Consider the following 17,812-nt stretch of genomic DNA (forward strand, 5'->3'; position numbering starts at 1 on the left):
TCGGGCGGCGCGAAGAGGCTAGCGCGGGAACGGTGCTGTAAGCACGTTGTTCTTGACGTATTGGGATCCGTTCTTTAGCCGCTATGACAGACTGATGTGTGCCACTGTGTACTAACTCGTTTACACGCAAAAGGTCAGCGGATGTTTCGCTTCCCTCGTTACAGCGAGCGAAAAAAAAAATGGGAAGCACAAGTGAAACACGACCCCTGCCTGGCATCCGACCGACACCACCAAGGTATGCGAGGTTAGTTGCTGAGTTGTCCAACATGCGACCGTGCATTTTTTATCCCTGGCAGTGAGCATGCTGTTAATGAAATCCTTGCTGGTCTCGCAATAGCTGCATCGCATAGTCATCGCGTGAAGCTGCTTTGACAAAGAGGATGTTAAAGGAGCACTGACATCAAATTTCAAAGTCGAGATGTGCCCTTCATTCGATTTCTCGGTATGCATAGGTCTCCTTGGCCAAATTTGAATGGCGTCCGTCGCGGGGAAGTAATTTTATTTCGAGGGCAAACAGCGTACGAAAGCTCAACGGAAGATTGATCACGCTGCGGCATCGACACTAGTGCTACGTAACAGGTGTGATACATTCCGACCATACCATCCTGAGTGACGATACGCAAGTAACAATGACATCGACGATCTGAGTGTATTTATTGTGCCGCTCTCACCGGCTCTCACTCCCAGCCAGTGGCTCTCCTTGCTGTCCCGATCCGTGCCTGCGATTCCTCGTGTCGTATCGACTTATTTGTCGTGTGATCCTAAGCGGGAGTGCGATCAATCGGAGCGACTAGGTGCCAGCATGTCGGGGAACCGTGCGTAGCACGGACCTGCTCGTCGAGGCGCGGAAAAAGCGGAAAGTGCGTGGCGTTTCATTACACGTACGGCACACGCCAACACGACCACAAGCTATCGAAGTGGAGCAACCTATAGATAAATATCATCGATAACATGAAACACGTATGTAGCGTTATTTGTGAATGTTAGTTCGTCCGTGGACTTCCTTGCGCTAGCGTAATACCGGGTTACTGCAGCCGTAACCGTGAGAGGCCGGATAGGTGGGGCCATCTGGGGGTGGAAAGAAAAAAAAACCTGGCAAGCAAAGAATTGTTATTGTAGAAACCTCTCGTATTCTATTTCTCCGCTGGTGTGCATTCGCTATGCCGATATTCCATAGACCCCTTTGCGTATACCGGAATACTGTGCACGCTAAAATTCTCTGATATAGCTAATTGAGACACACGAGCGCGTATGGCCCAAGCGCGCGTCCCCGGGAACCTCCTCGTTGTTGCTTGGAACAGCGTCCATTTTTTAATCGCTGTTTTCCAAAGGGTCGAAGCGAAAATGATTCGCGAGGTCGCGTATCGCGGTGATTAGAATGCCGTCTTCAACAATAGTCGATACTTTTGACGGCGATGACGGCGATGCTGGTGACAAGGCATGACTGAACGTGCGCGCTTAGCAGACAAAATCTTAGCTGAACAGCTGATCCTCACGACACTCCTTTCTGTGGACAAGTGGTAAACTGGGGCGCGGTCTGGAATTGACCGCGAGGGAGCGCTGTCAGCGCTAAAAAATGGCGGGCTTGCCGGCCGTTTTGAATCGTACTAGATATCGGTGTTATAAATCAATAAAACAGATAGTTATTCGTCCCTCAGTTGCACTTGCGGTCGCGAATCGCTACGGGTAGATAACTACTCGTGGATGCAAAAATCTTGACATGCGTAAATTTGATGTCAGTGCTCCTTTAAGCTTCGCGTTAAACCGTGCGGAGTGAATAGATGCTTCGGCTACCTTGCCGATAAGCTAAGCATCGTGAAGACAAGTTAATCATAAGTCATTCTAAATAAGCATAGTCAAAACAATCAACAGTAATCGATACAAATCAATACTGATTGATACTCATTGATACCAATTAAGCCGCCGGAATAAACCAGGGTAAGCTACGAAAAAGCCAAGTTAAGCCAGTATATCACAGCCTAATTGAATTTGGACAAGCCAATATAAAGCTAGTCGATACCAATCTATACCGAGAGATACCTATCAAGTGGGATTAGGCAAAATTAGTGGAGATTATGTCGCATCACCAAGATGACGTGACATAGCCATGAGGTAGGCTAGACCCGATGAGGACGAGGCTATGTTCTTTCGGGTTATGCATGACTAAATAAATCCGGGTTAAGCTAATCCTGAACAAGTCAATGTTGGGTGAATTCAGAATGACTAGCCGTTTGGGTGACTGCATATGTTCACATTAGGCTGATCCGATTAAATTCGATTAAGCTTGTTAAGTTAGTCCGAATCTTAAATCATCTAGTTTTGAGTAAGTTGAGATCGTCTAGCCAGTTGGATGACAGAGTATGGCACCGTTAAGCCCATTCGAATTAAGCCAGATTAAGCTAATCCGAATTAAGCTAATCTTGGGCCAGTCTCTTATAAGTAAGTTGAAATTGCCTAGCCATTTGGATGACTGCGTATGGCCACAATAAGACAATAGAGATTAAGCCGGAATAAACTAGTCCGGATTAAGCCCGATTAAACTAATCTGGACCAATGTAATCCCGAACCAGCCATTTTGAGTAAATTCAGTTTGTCTAGTAAGTTGGATGATAGAATATGGCCACAAAGTATTAAGCCGGAATAAACTAATCCGCATTGAGGTAATCGCAAGCAAGTGAATTTGGACTAAGATTGTCTTGCTTGCTGAATGCCTGAACATGGCCACGTTAAGCCAGCCCGGATTAAGCCGCATTAAGCTGGTACGAATTAGGCTAATCCTAAAGAAATCTATTTTGAGTAAGTTGAAATTGCCTAGCCAATTGGATGACCGAGTATGGCCACAACAAGACAATAGGGATTTATCCGGATTAGGCAAATCGGCATTATGCTGGTCACGAGCAAGTGATTTTCGAGTGAATTTAGATTGGCTAGCCTGTTGGATATCCGAGCATGGCCACGTTAAGCCAATCCGTTTTAAGTGAGATGAAATTTATCCGAATTAAACCAATCCTGAGCAAGTCGATTTGGAGTAAGTTGAAAGGGCCTAAACATTTAGATCACTGAGTATGGCCACAATAAGGCAATACAAATTAGGCGGGATAAAGCTATCATGAATTAAACTAATCCTGATCAAGGCAATTTTGAGTAAGTTGAGCTAGCCTAGCTAGACATATTACGTGTGTGCCAAGATTAAGTCTATTCGGATTATCGCGGATTAAGCTAGTTCGAATTGACCCGACCAAAGCATCATTAACAAACGCGTGTGAAGTTGGATACTTAGCCGTTCCCGCCAAAACTACTCGAGGCTCAGATAGTCTATCGCGAGGCTAACCATGAGACCAGGGCGCACGAAAACTTCCCGCCAAAAGTCTTCGGCACCAAGCCAAGTGGGTCACGTGAACACTTCGCGCAGCTGAAATTCTCTATACCCCAGCCATCTCTTCAGAGCAAGTCGATTCTCTTCAGCCATCTCTTCAGAGCAAGTCGGTGCGCTTGTATACGTCTCTTCTTCCTGTTTCGTCCTTGTCCCTTTTTGCGCCACCGTCTTATACTTAACTATGCACCAACTAGCCCCGCAACAAATTTTATTGGACAATCTCTTCAGAACACGTGCAGTGACCGGAGCAACTGGTGTGCAGAGTGAGTGAAATCACATTATTGAAGGTCTAGCGGGGAAGCGAACACGATGTCTACCCCGACGTATAACACGTGTGAAGTGCGGGAGTTGTTTAGCTACAACTTTGCCAATCTGGGCCTAGCTAGAAGACCACCAGCAGCGTTGTGACTCTACCTTGCGAGACTTCGTACAAGCTGCCCGGATTTATTTATGGGCGTTAATACTGAACAGCTTCACAACGATGAACTTACACTCTGAGAACTTTACAAACACGGCTGCACAGAATAGGAAAATTACCATCCCTGTTTGATGTTTTGCAGTACAGATTGTATGGCCTGCTTAATGTGGCACTCTATATCAGCTTCATTTCGAGGACAGCCAGTTCGAGGCAAATCGTGAGGATGGGCGCCGGTTGGTGAAGTGTACAGCCATACCTACACTTTGTTGATTTCATGTGCAAGCAACTGTTCTTTGTGATTCCATGACAAATGTGTTTGCCGACACTATTGAGAAGGTAGTGCGATGAGCTTTAGTACACACAACTGAAGACCGTTGACCCAGCTGTTCACGTGAGTACGGACATGTGGATCGAGAAACCAGGCCTATCCACAATTGTAATGAATGCGATGAGTTGTTCTTTTAGTAATGTTGCTGTGCGTAGCAAAGCGTCATTTTTTACAGCCGAGCTGTTTAAGTTTATTGAAGCTCCGGCCCGCACAAAACTGGGCGGGTATGCGCCACAGAAAGCGGATCTGTGCCATGCAGCTCCTTGCTAAGCATAGACATGAATAGCAAAGGGGCCGTAAATGACGTGAGCGTGAGAAAGAATTGTGTGAGAATGAGGAGGAAGAAAGGGAGGAGGACTGAGGGTAAAGCATTGTATAGCCTTATGCATTAGAATTTAGCAAAGTGCTGGGAAAGGAAAGTAAGGGTGTGGAGAGGTGATATTAGGGCACGGAAGAGGAAACGGAGGAGTTGAGAGGGTAAACCACAGCATAACGATGCATAGTATAGTATAAGAAAGGGTCGTAAGTGAAGGTGAGGAGTAATGTGAGGGTGAAGAGGAGGGAATTTAGGAAAGCAAAAGTACAGCGTAGCATAGCCATGCATAGTATATTAATAGATGCAGCGTGAAAGGTAAAATGAGGTTGTAGAGGAGAGATGTGAGGGTAAGAAGGAGGCAAAGGCAACCATCTGCGCTGTGTCCTCATTGCATGCACATTTTCGTTCTTTTTCGATTCTTAGCGTTTCTCTTTACTTCACATTTAGAACCAGCGTGTACAGCCATAGTGAAGTAGAAGGGCATTCGTCTTTTCGGTAAAGTCGTGTTTACTTCATCTTAACCAGACAAAACATCGAGCTGGCTCACGAACTGCACCGGATGTGGCGTGAGTGTAGAGGATGAATTAGTAGAGAGCAGTGCAATATACATTGCAGGCCTAGAGTAATTTAAGGCAATAAATATTTTGAAAGGAAGGAAATGGAGCTCGTGGTATGGCTAGGTTTGGCACCGACCAGGCGCCCGCGTCTGCGGGACGTCCCGTGGTCCCGTGCAGTTGTTTATGCCTGTTTACGAGACGGAGGTGGGAAACCCTTGCCGCATCACTACAAGTGTGAAATCCTTACTTTCTGAAGATTCACTTTTATATATACGATATCAATTACATGGACACTTTGATGGGGTTTGTGCCGTCGGCGTCGCCGTCATTCTACATATAGAAAGATATGTTCCCGAAAGATAAGTTCGCGGTTGCTTCCCTAGTGACGTAGACATGGCTGGCTAGTTTTATATCTGCTTCAGTCGCGTTTGTCGGCACCGCATGCGTGCTCTTACTCACGCAGAACATACGACGTACGAGTCATTATATAATAGCGACGGCAAAACAAAAAAGTTTCATTTTATTGTGTTTGCTTTGCAGCTCGGCCGAAGGCCCGGAACCTTCCCTCAAAGACAACAGCTCCTAGAGTAAGCACAGCTAATGCCTGTGAAAGCTATCTGTCGACAGCGGACCAAGATGGTATAGCTGATGGTGACCTGGACAAGAGCACCCCTTTAATGAGTGCTACAGCTCTTATGCAACTGGGAGATACAACAACCTCGGACAAAGTGCCAGTTGATCTGCGTTCAATTTCATCAAGCGAAGTGCTCAAAGTTTGCAAGACTTGCAGAAGAAGCATGCATTACTGCAAGAAAGGTTCAATGACACCAAAAAAACATGCAAGCAGAGACAGAGAGAACAACGCGCCTCGAGCGCCGCATGGCAGCCCTCACATCAAACCTCTAATTCCTGAACGAGGACCAAAAAGCTGCCCTCCAGAAAAGGAACCGTAAAGGCTGTCATTAGAGCATTTAAACAGTTTGGAAGGCACTCCAGCAGAAATTTGCCTGTGGACAGGTTATGACTTATTGCTGGAACAGGGCATCCCACTGCCGTCAAGAAAAACACGGTGCAGAAAACTTCAGCACCTGCCTTTCCAGCCAGGTGTGCTGACCGAAATTTTCAATTTCATAAAGACAAAACTTGCCACGATGAGCGACGTACAAGAGGCTCTGCGTCTTGTTTTCAGATGAAATGGAATTTCGAAGTGGCGTTGAGCTTGACCATGGCTGCGACTCTTTTCTTGAAACGACAACACTACCTGAGACCAACCAACTGGCTAACCGTGCGCAGGTCTTTATGGTTTGTGGTATTAACAGCCGCTGGAAAAAGGTTACCGCGTATAACTTCGCAGGGGCCTATGTACCTGGCGATATGATAAAGGACTTCGTTTTCAAGCTTGTCAAGCTCTGTGAGTAAATTTGCCTTCGTGTGCAGTGTGTCAAGTCTGACATGGGCTCGCCTAATCGCGTGATGTGGCGGGCATCGAATTTGTTTAACTCGTGCAACTCAGTGACGGTGTGCACTGTGCCTCATCCATGTTCCAAGTAGAAGGAGTTGTTCTTGCCGGACCCAGATCACATGCTTAAAAATACACGAGGGCACCTTGTAAGGAATGGCGTCATGCAGCTCGATGAGGAGACTCTCTCAAAACAATTTGCCGTGTGCCCAAGTTTCAATCAGCCATGTCCGAGAAATAATTCGCTTGCAGGACGAAGAACAACTTCAAGTGGCATCAAATCTAAGTGGTGCTCAGGTGGTCGGATGGACACTTCACAAAAATGAAAGTGTGCATAACAGTTCAATTGTTCAGAGATTCCCCTGCAGCTATCAGGTATTTTACAGAAAAAAAGAAGCTCCCCGCTGACGCAGAAACAACTGCCTGGTTTTTAAAAGCGAAGCATTTCTTAGCGAACCTCTGGCACTTTGAGCGTTATCTATCTATCTATCTATCTATCTATCTATCTATCTATCTATCTATCTATCTATCTATCTATCTATCTATCTATCTATCTATCTATCTATCTATCTATCTATCTATCTATCTATCTATCTATCTATCTATCTATCTAGCCGCCAACGTCTGGGAGCTCTCATGATCGCCTCCTTAACTTGGTGAAGACCAAAATTTGCATGGGAGGGTAAGAGGATTTGACAAATATGATTTTCATGTTTGAGCAGTCATTTATATTCATCAAGAAAGCAATAAACACTACATGATACTCCTACGATGTGTACACCTACGATACAGGCGTCATATCAGATTAGCGTCTGTAGTTCCAGTGCTGGCTCCACTTTTATAGCAGTCTAATAAACATTATGTTTGTATTTCTATGATTCAGCAAGCTATACTGAAGCATTGTTCGACCCCGGAGGAATACATTAACGAAAGTTACATATGATATCCACATCACCGCACCGTAAGGTCCACTTCGTCCACCAGAACGCCGCAGTGTCCTCTTCATTTCTTACGACGCTGGGCGATGGCCTCATGCTGACCGAGGATGATACCAGATTGATTGACAGCCGCTTTGTAGACTACGCTACGTAGGCCACATACGCCCAGGTAGTCTACGAATACGACAAACACCATCCACTGATGTTGGTCTACGTAGCACTATCCAGGCCTACCAGCCTCGACGGCCTATACTTCACCGACGCCAAGGGTGGCTTCAGGTTCCGACATGTCGCCGGCTCTGTCGACAGACAATTTGTCGACGAGGCATCCACGAATTCCAACAGCTTTACTATTCCTCATACTTCACTACACATGGACCCCTCGTCACCACGATCACGACCGGATCCTATAACAAGTCATGACCAGCTGCTGGTGCTCACTGATCACGTTGATGATGCCCTTGTTCAAGAACTCTCAAGAAATTCTTAAACACATGCACACGGGTTCGTGAAACGTGCGTGCGTTCTCGGAACACGTAGAAGCACTACATATCAGCTTACCGCTTCTGGTGTTGGTAATACCCACGTTGCCATGGGCAGCGTTCATCATCATCATCATCAGCCTGTCTACGCCCACTCTCTCATGTTCCGCCAATCAACCCGGTCCTGTGCTTTCTGCCTCCCACATGAATACACCAATTGGCAGCGTTACCCAACTGTAAACAACTGGTTATATAACACATATGCGGCTCTTCGACATATATATATATATGTGTGCGTATAAAATTTATACATATATCTTTAGCATCATTTTGTAACGTGTCGCTAAGTAAAGAACTTACGCCACAGTCACCTACCCGCCGCATGCTTCGCATAATATCGACTCCCACGGTACATGGGATCTGCCTAATTTTTTTAGCATGTTTTCAAGTCCTATACGGTGATGACAGCCCTGCTCCCTATGGTTGCATTGAGCTTCTTGAATATGCAGAAATACAAGAAGGCCATATCTGCTTTGGACCTCGCATGCGAAGTGTTTAGGGCATTGTGCATAGGAGTTCGGAAAGTTTGGAAGCTGTGCCAATGAGGGGTTTCTTGTTTACGGATGTTGTTATGAAGCTCCATGTATTTCTACTTGAGGAATGTGACTACAAGTTCGTGCTCACTGGCAGGCTTGCACAGGACTGTTTAGAGAACTTTCTTTCAGTCATTAGAATGAAGACACCAGTTCCAAGCACATATGACTTAAAGAATGCAGTTAAGATTGTCTCCGCGAGCCTGTTCTTGAAGCTGCCTAAGACTTCTGGCTACGACATCGATGAAAGTGCATATTTGGGAGACTTCTTGTCCGGGGAAATACAGCAAGTGAAAAGCACTGGCGAGCCAGAAGAGAGTGATGACTGCACACGACAAAAATGTGGACTTGCAGCCAGTTTCTTCTATAGAGGGAGACATTCTAGCACACCTGGCTGGTTTCTTACCGAAGTCAATGGTCTCTGCTCTTGAGTGATGTGGAGATTGCACTGAAATGCTGCTGGCTAAACTATAAAAAACGATCACGCAGTTACTCAATTGAAAGAGTACGTTAAAGGTGGTGATAACCTAATATATGCAAGTCAGGATGTTCTCGACGTTGTCGTTCAGTGTGAAAGGGTCTTTAGGCACATCCATGGCACTGAAGATCTCAGCCCTCTAAAGCAGCCAGTGAAGACGTTGAAAGCAGCTGTAAGCAAACATGTTGATGTGCAACAAATTTTCTGTTCCAGGCATCCAGATGTAACCGACAAGCGGCTAAACCGCTTTCTTTTTCTTCTACTTCGCATTTATACGCGCTGCTTGAACACGCCCGAATAGCCGGACAAGTCGCATGGCAGCAAAACTGTTGCAGGCGCAAACCACGAATCATTGTACCATGCTTTTCTTAGTGTTGCTGGTGGCATGCTGCGATTAAGAGCTGAAATATGTGTTGTTTTTTGTCAACAGTGATGTTGTTCTGGGGTAAATTGTAGAGGTGTTACAAATGTTAAATCGTATATATGGCAGTATTCGTTCGTGATCGTCAACGTGTTTCCCTTTTTTAATGTGTTCGTTGAGATTACACCATGTTGTTCATACAGGTAAACTTGTTCTCTCTAACTAGTTGATTTCACCTTCATTTTTCTTTATTCCATATCATTGTTGTGAAACTGCGACCAATTAAATGCTACTCGATCGGCGCAATAAAACCATATATGAGTGCGTCAACGTTCTCTGCTTTTCTGAATTTCTGGCAAAAATACAAATATCTAGTTTAGAGTATCATAAGCATAAGATTAGAGCCTCAGACCTATAAGATGTGATTTAGCTGTATTTTTTTTTGACACGCTGTCTTGCGAGTACTGCTTGGAAGTGTTAGTTCGATAACTGCAATAATAAAACATAGGGCCATTAATTACTCATTTGCATCCTGCTTTTTGTTTGTGGAACAATCCCTCAGGAAAGAAACACCACGCAGAACAATCAGCAAATTTTCACAGGATTTTTTATGCGAACGATGAAAGTCGACGTTGAGGTAAGGATAGAAAACTGTAACAGCACTTCAGTGTACATGTACAAGAATCAACTGAAGCTGAGTTGGTGCAGGAATTTTGGCGACAACGTTTAAGCTTGCGGAGGAGGAAAAAACACTCTCAGTTGAAAAGAAAACTCAAAACCATGATACCGCGAAAGCGTTTTGTGACCTATGACATGTACGTGAGGGGTATGTCATGTAAATTTGTTGAAGAAGGTGGCCACGAGAGCACCACGACCGTCTCATGTGCATCATGACGTACACAACAGCATATTCATGCTATGAACTGCAATTCACGTTTGTCATACACATATTGTGTCCTGCCGAATTCCCAAAGCACCAAGACCGCGTAATCTATGTTATGATGTACATGACATTCATTACATGATTCTCGTGTGAAGGCCAGTTATTGCTGTTCGTCAGACAGCTGTCACGCCATGCCAATTCCGTTATACATTAATTAATAAAACCGCCGCTAGAGCACCATGACAGGTTCATGCATGTCATGGCGTACATGAAAATATTTTTGGGTTGCGACCACTCATTTATGTTAGTCATGCGCTCTTGTCATGCCGTGCCAATTTTGTTCTACATAAAGGAAATAAAACAGCCGCTAATGCACCATGCACGTCATGAAGTACATGCATGCGTGATATGATTTTTGTGTTGCGGCCAGTCATTTATGCTAGTCATGCGCTCCTATAATGCCATGTCAATTTCGGTACTCAACAAGTTAATAAAACGGCCGTTAGAGCTTTATGACCGAGTAAAGTATTTCATGGCCTACATGACATATACAACAGGATTTACGTGCTATTACCAGTCATTTAAGTTAGTCATACTGTCTTGTCATGCCGTGGCAATTTTGGTACACATCTAGCTATTAAAACGGCCGTTCGACGTTCATGAGCGGGTCATGTATGCCATAGCCCACATGACATGCGTTACATGTGTTTGTGCTATCACAAGTTATTTACATTAGACATACGCTCTTATCATGCCATGCCAATTTTCGTACTCGGCAAGTTAATAAAACCGCCGTTAGAGCTCCATGACCGGGTCATGTATGTCCTGACGTACATTACATGATTTTCATGTTTGAGCAGTCATTTATATTCATCTGACGCTGTTATCGTGCCGTGTCAATTTTGGTGTACTGAAAGCTAATAAAATAGCCTTTAGAGCTGTATTACCGAGTAATGTATGTCATTACGTGCATGATATGTATTACAAGATTTATGTGTTATTACTAGTCATTTATGTTAGTCATACTCTCTTACCCTTCCATATGTCTACATTGGTAGTCAAAAAGGTAATAAATCCGCCATTGAAGCCCCATGATTGGTCATGTGTTTCATGGCGTACATGACGTGCATGACATGATTCTCATGAAAGGACTAGTCAGTTATGGTAGTTATGCCCTCTTGTCATGTGTAATTTTTGGTAGGCACCAAATTAATAATGTGGCTGTTAGAGCTCCATGACCGGGTGATGTATGTCATGGCCTACATGACCTGCATGACAAGGTTTTCGTGTTATGATCACCTATTTTTGTTATTCCTAATCTCTTCTCATCTCATGTAAATTTTGGTACACAACAAGTTAAAAAACCGCCATTAGAGCTGCATGACGGGGTCATATATGTCATGGCGTACATGACACGCCTGACATATTTTGCTGTTATGACCAGCCATTTTTTCATCTAACGTTGTTATCATGCCCTGTCAATTTTGGTGTACATAAGGTAATAAAATGGCCTTTCGAACATTATGACTGTGTCATGTGTATCATGGTGGGCATGACATGAATGAAATGATTTTCGTGTTATGACCAGTCATTATTGTTAGCCACACGCTTCTATCATGCCGTGTGAGTTTTCGTACACATCAAGTTAATAAAGCGGCCGCAAGAACTCCATGACCGGACCATGTAGGCCATGGCCTATATCACATGTATGACAAGGTTTTCGTGTTATGACCAGTCATGTTTATTTTCCTCATGCTCTTATCATACCATCTCAATTTTGGTATACATGAAGTTGACCAAACGGCCGTTGTAGCTCCTTGACTATATCACGTGTGTCATGGCGTACATTTTGATCTAATGAGCAGTCATTTATGTTTTTCACATGCTCTTGTCATGCCATGTCAATTTTGGGTACTCGTCGACTTAATCAATCAACCGCGAGAGCACGAGGACCTAGGCAGCCAGTGAGATAGATAGACCGATAGATGCGATCTAAATACCTTATTTTGCCATCAAATGCTTCGTGCGTAATAATTAGTGCCTAATATATTGTTATCAACATTATATGTGCAAGCCCTACCACCAAAAGGGATTAACTGAGCCAAATTACCGCGCATTTCGCTGAAAGCGTTACATCTTTGCATGCCAGGCATTGACTTCAAACGAGAGCGTTTGAATCAATATGGCGTCCACGAAAGCAGTGTTTCCACGATGTTCCTAAGCAGCGCCTTCTCTAACGTCTTTCGAGGACATTTGTAGCGAAGCAGGCATACTACACGGCCAATTTTTTAGATTTACTTTTTACTGATTTCTAGAGTTATTCGCCTATTCCTAGGAATCCTTCCCAAACAACCTGTGGCCTGTAGACAATTACATTTTCTGAGTTTGCATTTTTCATCACGCAGACATCGTGTTTACGGAAAACAGAAAATTATATTTACTAATTAACACTCGGTCGCTAAACATTAATAAAAATAATTTGACATCACCTGTTGACAATACATAAGTTAAACCCGTCATACTGCAAAACATACTTCCCTTGAAGGAACTTAAATGATGATAGCAGTTTATAAATATATTGCCATAATCTTGCTGTAGGCGTTTTAATTTTTGTGGCATCACTAACAGCATGTGTTGCTCAAAAAGTCACTTAATATCCATGATATTTCTGGTGGCATTATTATCGAAACTTGGGCCACGTAATTTTCTTTTCAAATTAAACACGCCTTGGTAATTCGCTGGTCTTAGTACTTAAGTTGAAATACACATGTCGATGTATGCCACTTACACAGGCGTTACCAATTTTTTTCTTTTCAACATATAAATATTGACTTCCGTATATGGTGAAAGTAATATGGCCTTTTTACATAATCGATTTAATAAATTGTCTTTGACAATATGAGTATTCCTGGTAACTTGCAAAAATACGTTAGCAGAATATTAGTGTGGGCAATGGCTAAACTTGTTCTTGATGTCTTTCAAAAATTTTCTTAAATTCACAGATTGAATAGAAAGCGTGCTTGTGCAAGTATAGTGGGAGCGCGTAATTTCTCAGCAGGAAAATAAGATGCTGTTTAAAAGTACCCGGTGCACTGCAGAATTATTCTTCAAAAAGCTTTGTGAGTACCTTTGTCGGCGTTGCTACTAAAGACGCAGATTCGCGGCACTTCTTTTAAAGGGAGCAGAGCAGACTTCAAAATCATCACGAGAGCTGTTTTGAGGACTAAGAGTCAAGGAACTAAAATTGAATTCCTGAAGCGAACAACGGCAGGACGTGCGGTGATTTTTCTCATCGTAATATTAGGAAAAAGCTAATTATCTTTCCACCGCATCTGTGAACAAATAACTAAAACAGAAGGGCACAATAGGACGTGGCTGTCACTTCGGGATGGTAGGACCATATGTCCACTCTATAAAAATGGTTATGCACACAGTCTATTGCCGCTTTTATTTCCTTTGTGAACAACCTACTAGTTCATTCTATACTCACCATTTCATCAAGGAAGGCAAACAGGTAAACATAAAAGAGACATTAAATTATGCTGGAATGGCAGGAATATGACAATGCGCTTAAGTGGAAAATTCTCAGGGTTAGCGCACGAATGATCTGTTCATTATCGGGTGACCGGCCAAACGTCAAGTACCCATCGATTGCACCAAAACTGGAGAAATGTATTGCTGCCAGCACATGCAACGACTACGTGCCTGCCTAATATTAAACTTTGTGACAACATACTGCACGTGATCAACGTACTCAGTTACACCGAAAATGTCCAAATGGTTGTAGGGCAGTAAAAATTTATATACATACATATATCTATCTACCGATCGATCTATATATTACATTCGAATCATTTCTTTGCCAACCAAATGCACTTTACCCGTTTTCCATCTACGTAACTGTCTATCTAGCGGCCTACATCTGGGTGCTCTCGGGACGTCTTTTAATCTGACACATACCAAAATTTGCATGGCAGACCACTAGTGTATGGCCAACACAATGATGAGGTCTTTACATGACTCGCTTGGAATACTTCTCGCATACATCATGAAACTCTTCCATTCCATCACGTGGGACACATACACCTATACCACGGCCCATGGAATGCGGGTATGAGCCAAAGGTGAGTGACAGTTTGTATGAACCCAGGAGCGGTAATAACATATTATTGCGATAGCAATTATATGAACAGTCTCGGCTGGAAAATGTCCGCCCCCGTCGCCGTCATGCACCGTATATGTATAAGTATGTATATATACATATAAAGGCCCCAAAGAAAAATAATTAAGAAAAATGCTTCCGAAGCGCGGAATCGAACCAGGGACCTCTTGCTCCGCAGCGAGCGGCGCTATCCACTACGCCACGAAACGCATATCCTCCACGTAGCTAACGGCGAGCGTTATATCCACACCCTTTAGCGGTGGACGGACTCAGAGACAGCAGGCGATAATAAGCGTTTCTTCATTACCAGCGAGGTGGCGCTAGGAGCCCGACGGGCGCATTAAAAAGTCGTCGGCGAGCTCGCTCGCTTCTTCTTATATTTGCGCATGGGAGAAGCTTGCCCTTCCGCTGTCTGCTCGCGCGGTTTTCTCGTGGCGAGGGGTAGAGGAATGTTTTTTTTCAAAAATGTTTACGCGATCGCGGTAAGGACCTTGTGTCGCAGAAAATGCGGTGCAGGCGTCGGCAGCATTGTCGTTGACGAAAATATCAGAGGGACGGAACAATTGAAAATCACGGTTTGAGCCGCAATCGAACCGAGGCATTCTGTGTGGCAGTCAAGTATTAATCCACAGAGCTACGCCAGCGCTTGAAACTGCTTACGAAAAAGACCCTATAATGGCGTCATAGCGCGCAACGTCAACAATGGTTATAGTAATGTAATAAACATCCCAGTCATGTAATAAACATCACAACAATGTAATGAACATCACATATGAATTCCTACGACCCTCAGTGCTATGTTGAACCACTGCTCAACCTGGAGGAACATGGCGAAAGCCGCTTGTTATGATGGGCACACCACCACAACGTAGGGTGCCGTTCATTTCGTTAAAATTGACATCTACTCTGTGAGGTTAGTACCAACGTGACGTCAGACCGTAGGATACCCTTTAGGCGTCAGTGTAGCCGACGTGCCTGGCAAGCCTACGATCAGTTATATTGCCGGAAGGAGGGGGGGTCATAGGACTTCGCCCCCTCCTCAAATTGTTGCTTCCTCTAATAGGTACATTCCTCAATATTGGTGCTTTTCTCAAATAGTGAAGGCCCTCAGCAAATGTCCCGCCTCCTTGCACCCCCTCGACCTACTCATGATATACCCACAAGTACTCAATATGCACAAAGGAGTCAGTCCAACTCATAACGCTTGACTCAAAACTATAAAAAAATTGGTATAGGCCACTAATCGCCTACTGTTTCGCATGACATCGACTCCGAAGATTCGTGGGATCTGCTGAATTTGATATATATTATGTTTCAGAAGAAGGTTCCTGGCTATGCTCTTAATAGTATGGCGTCACGAAACACGCATGGTGCCCTTGAACCTGCTCAACTGAAATACTACTGTCTTTATTGGTGAATGCATATCCCTATAATTTCTTCACTATGATTATGGGTACTGGTATTGGAGGGCACATCTATCCTTCCATATTATTGCTTCATTTACTTTCTTTTGAATGCTTTTGTATTATCGTACGTGCTCTTACGTGTACAGATGAGGTAATCGTGCGCACCTTTGGCGTTCGCTGGAACATCGGTTCTTGTTATACGAAGAAAAAATATGTAAGCTGTTATAGATGTGTTAAATAGATAAATATAAGAGGTTACTCTCCAGCTGCTTTGCTTGAACTCGATTGCCACTATGTGTGGGATCTGCCGGTATTATCTTTTTCTTCTACAGAGCGACGCCAGATCTAGAAACTTTTGAAGAAGACGTTATGCAGGCGTCTCGGGTCAACATCAATTGTGGTGGAAGTTTTGGCTACCGGCTTTTATGTCATTATAATAAACATTACGAATGTACTCCAATGATTCAGCAAGCTATATTCAAGCGCTTCTCGGCCCTGGAGGAGTACGCTAACCAAAGCACATCATCGCAACGTAGCTTCCTATCCGTTTACATAAAATTGTCGTCTGGTCTCTAATGTGCGTGTTGACGTTACGTTGGTACATAAGCTACATTTGAAGCGCCAGCGTAGACATATCTGGTAAGCTCACGATATCCACACAGTTACTCACACCATTTGCACAAACACGTCGATCCACCTCGTAATGGTTGGCTCAAAGCCAGAAAATATATCATAGGCAGCTACTCTCTGACTGCTCCGCATAAAACCGATTCTTACGGTGCACGGAACCTGCTGCAAGTTTTATCAAATTTTTGCACATTAACTACAGCCGGTTGTGTTAATGTATACGTAGCGGTGCTGTAACCCCTGATAAAACTAAAAAAAAAATTCGTTGTGGATTTGGTTAAGTTTTCTGCCACTGACACGTAATTCATCAATGGAAGTTGGTTCGCAATTACTATACTTCAAGGACATTTTTTGCCCGTTCATTATTTTTAGGGCGAAGGCCTTGGATGCCACCTCACACCGCAAATTTACCGCCGGCAGCGTGAACACGAGTTATGCAAAAAATCATCATCCCATGACGTCAACGTACGACGTCATTGTGAGATCACTGGTTGCCAGAATCTATGACGTTATAATGGCGTCATCATGACGCGAAGTCACATGCTGACGTCATATCACGGCACTGTCGCTTGGTCAAAGGTGGGCCGATCACTGAGGCAGTGCAAAACTTAGGTGCATAAAACTTGCACTGCCTCCGATCGTGGACGCATTGCAAAACAGGTTAGGTGCAGAGAGCATTAGAAAACGTGCGAGGGAGTATAAACAATCTACGTCGTCTTAGGCGAAAGCAAAATGTTCTGTGAGTTTCATAGTTGATGCTTGGTGTGTTTTGCTTTATGGCAGTTCTCAAGGGACGTCTGCTCGATCTAAGATATTTACATCACACAACTTGCCTGCACCGTTAGCGCTTAATTGGAAACCGCATTTTACGCGCAACGAGGCCAACGCAGGTAACATTATCTTAACAAAACAGAGGTCATTGAACTACGTGGAATTCCTCGCTGACGCAAGTGACAGTTCTATCCATCTCAATAAACGAGGAGGTATACAGGGTGTTTTTTTAGGCAATACACATTCTTTATAAAAATCCTACGACAGTAAAACTCTTTCCGTTTTCGCACATGAACGCAATGTCGCGGCGGAAAAATTTTGCCGCATTTAAAATGACACTGTTGTCACGTTTTAACAGACACTCTTTAATTAACTTTCTAATTATCTCTCTCTCTCTCTCTCTCTCTCTCTATATATATATATATATATATATATATATATATATATATATATATATATATATATCACCTACTGCCGTTACGTGTGCTGGCAGCCGTACATTGCTCCAAATTCTGTGCGCTCGATGGGTACTTGACGTTTGACCGGTCATCCGAAATCGAGCAGAAACAATTCGTACGCTAACCTTGCGAATTTTCCAGTTAATTAGCATTGTCATAGTTCCTACCATTTCAGCATAATTCAATATCTATTTTTTGT

This window comes from Rhipicephalus sanguineus, chromosome 6, assembly GCF_013339695.2.
Source record: "Rhipicephalus sanguineus isolate Rsan-2018 chromosome 6, BIME_Rsan_1.4, whole genome shotgun sequence".
NCBI classification, from domain to species: Eukaryota; Metazoa; Arthropoda; class Arachnida; order Ixodida; family Ixodidae; genus Rhipicephalus; species Rhipicephalus sanguineus.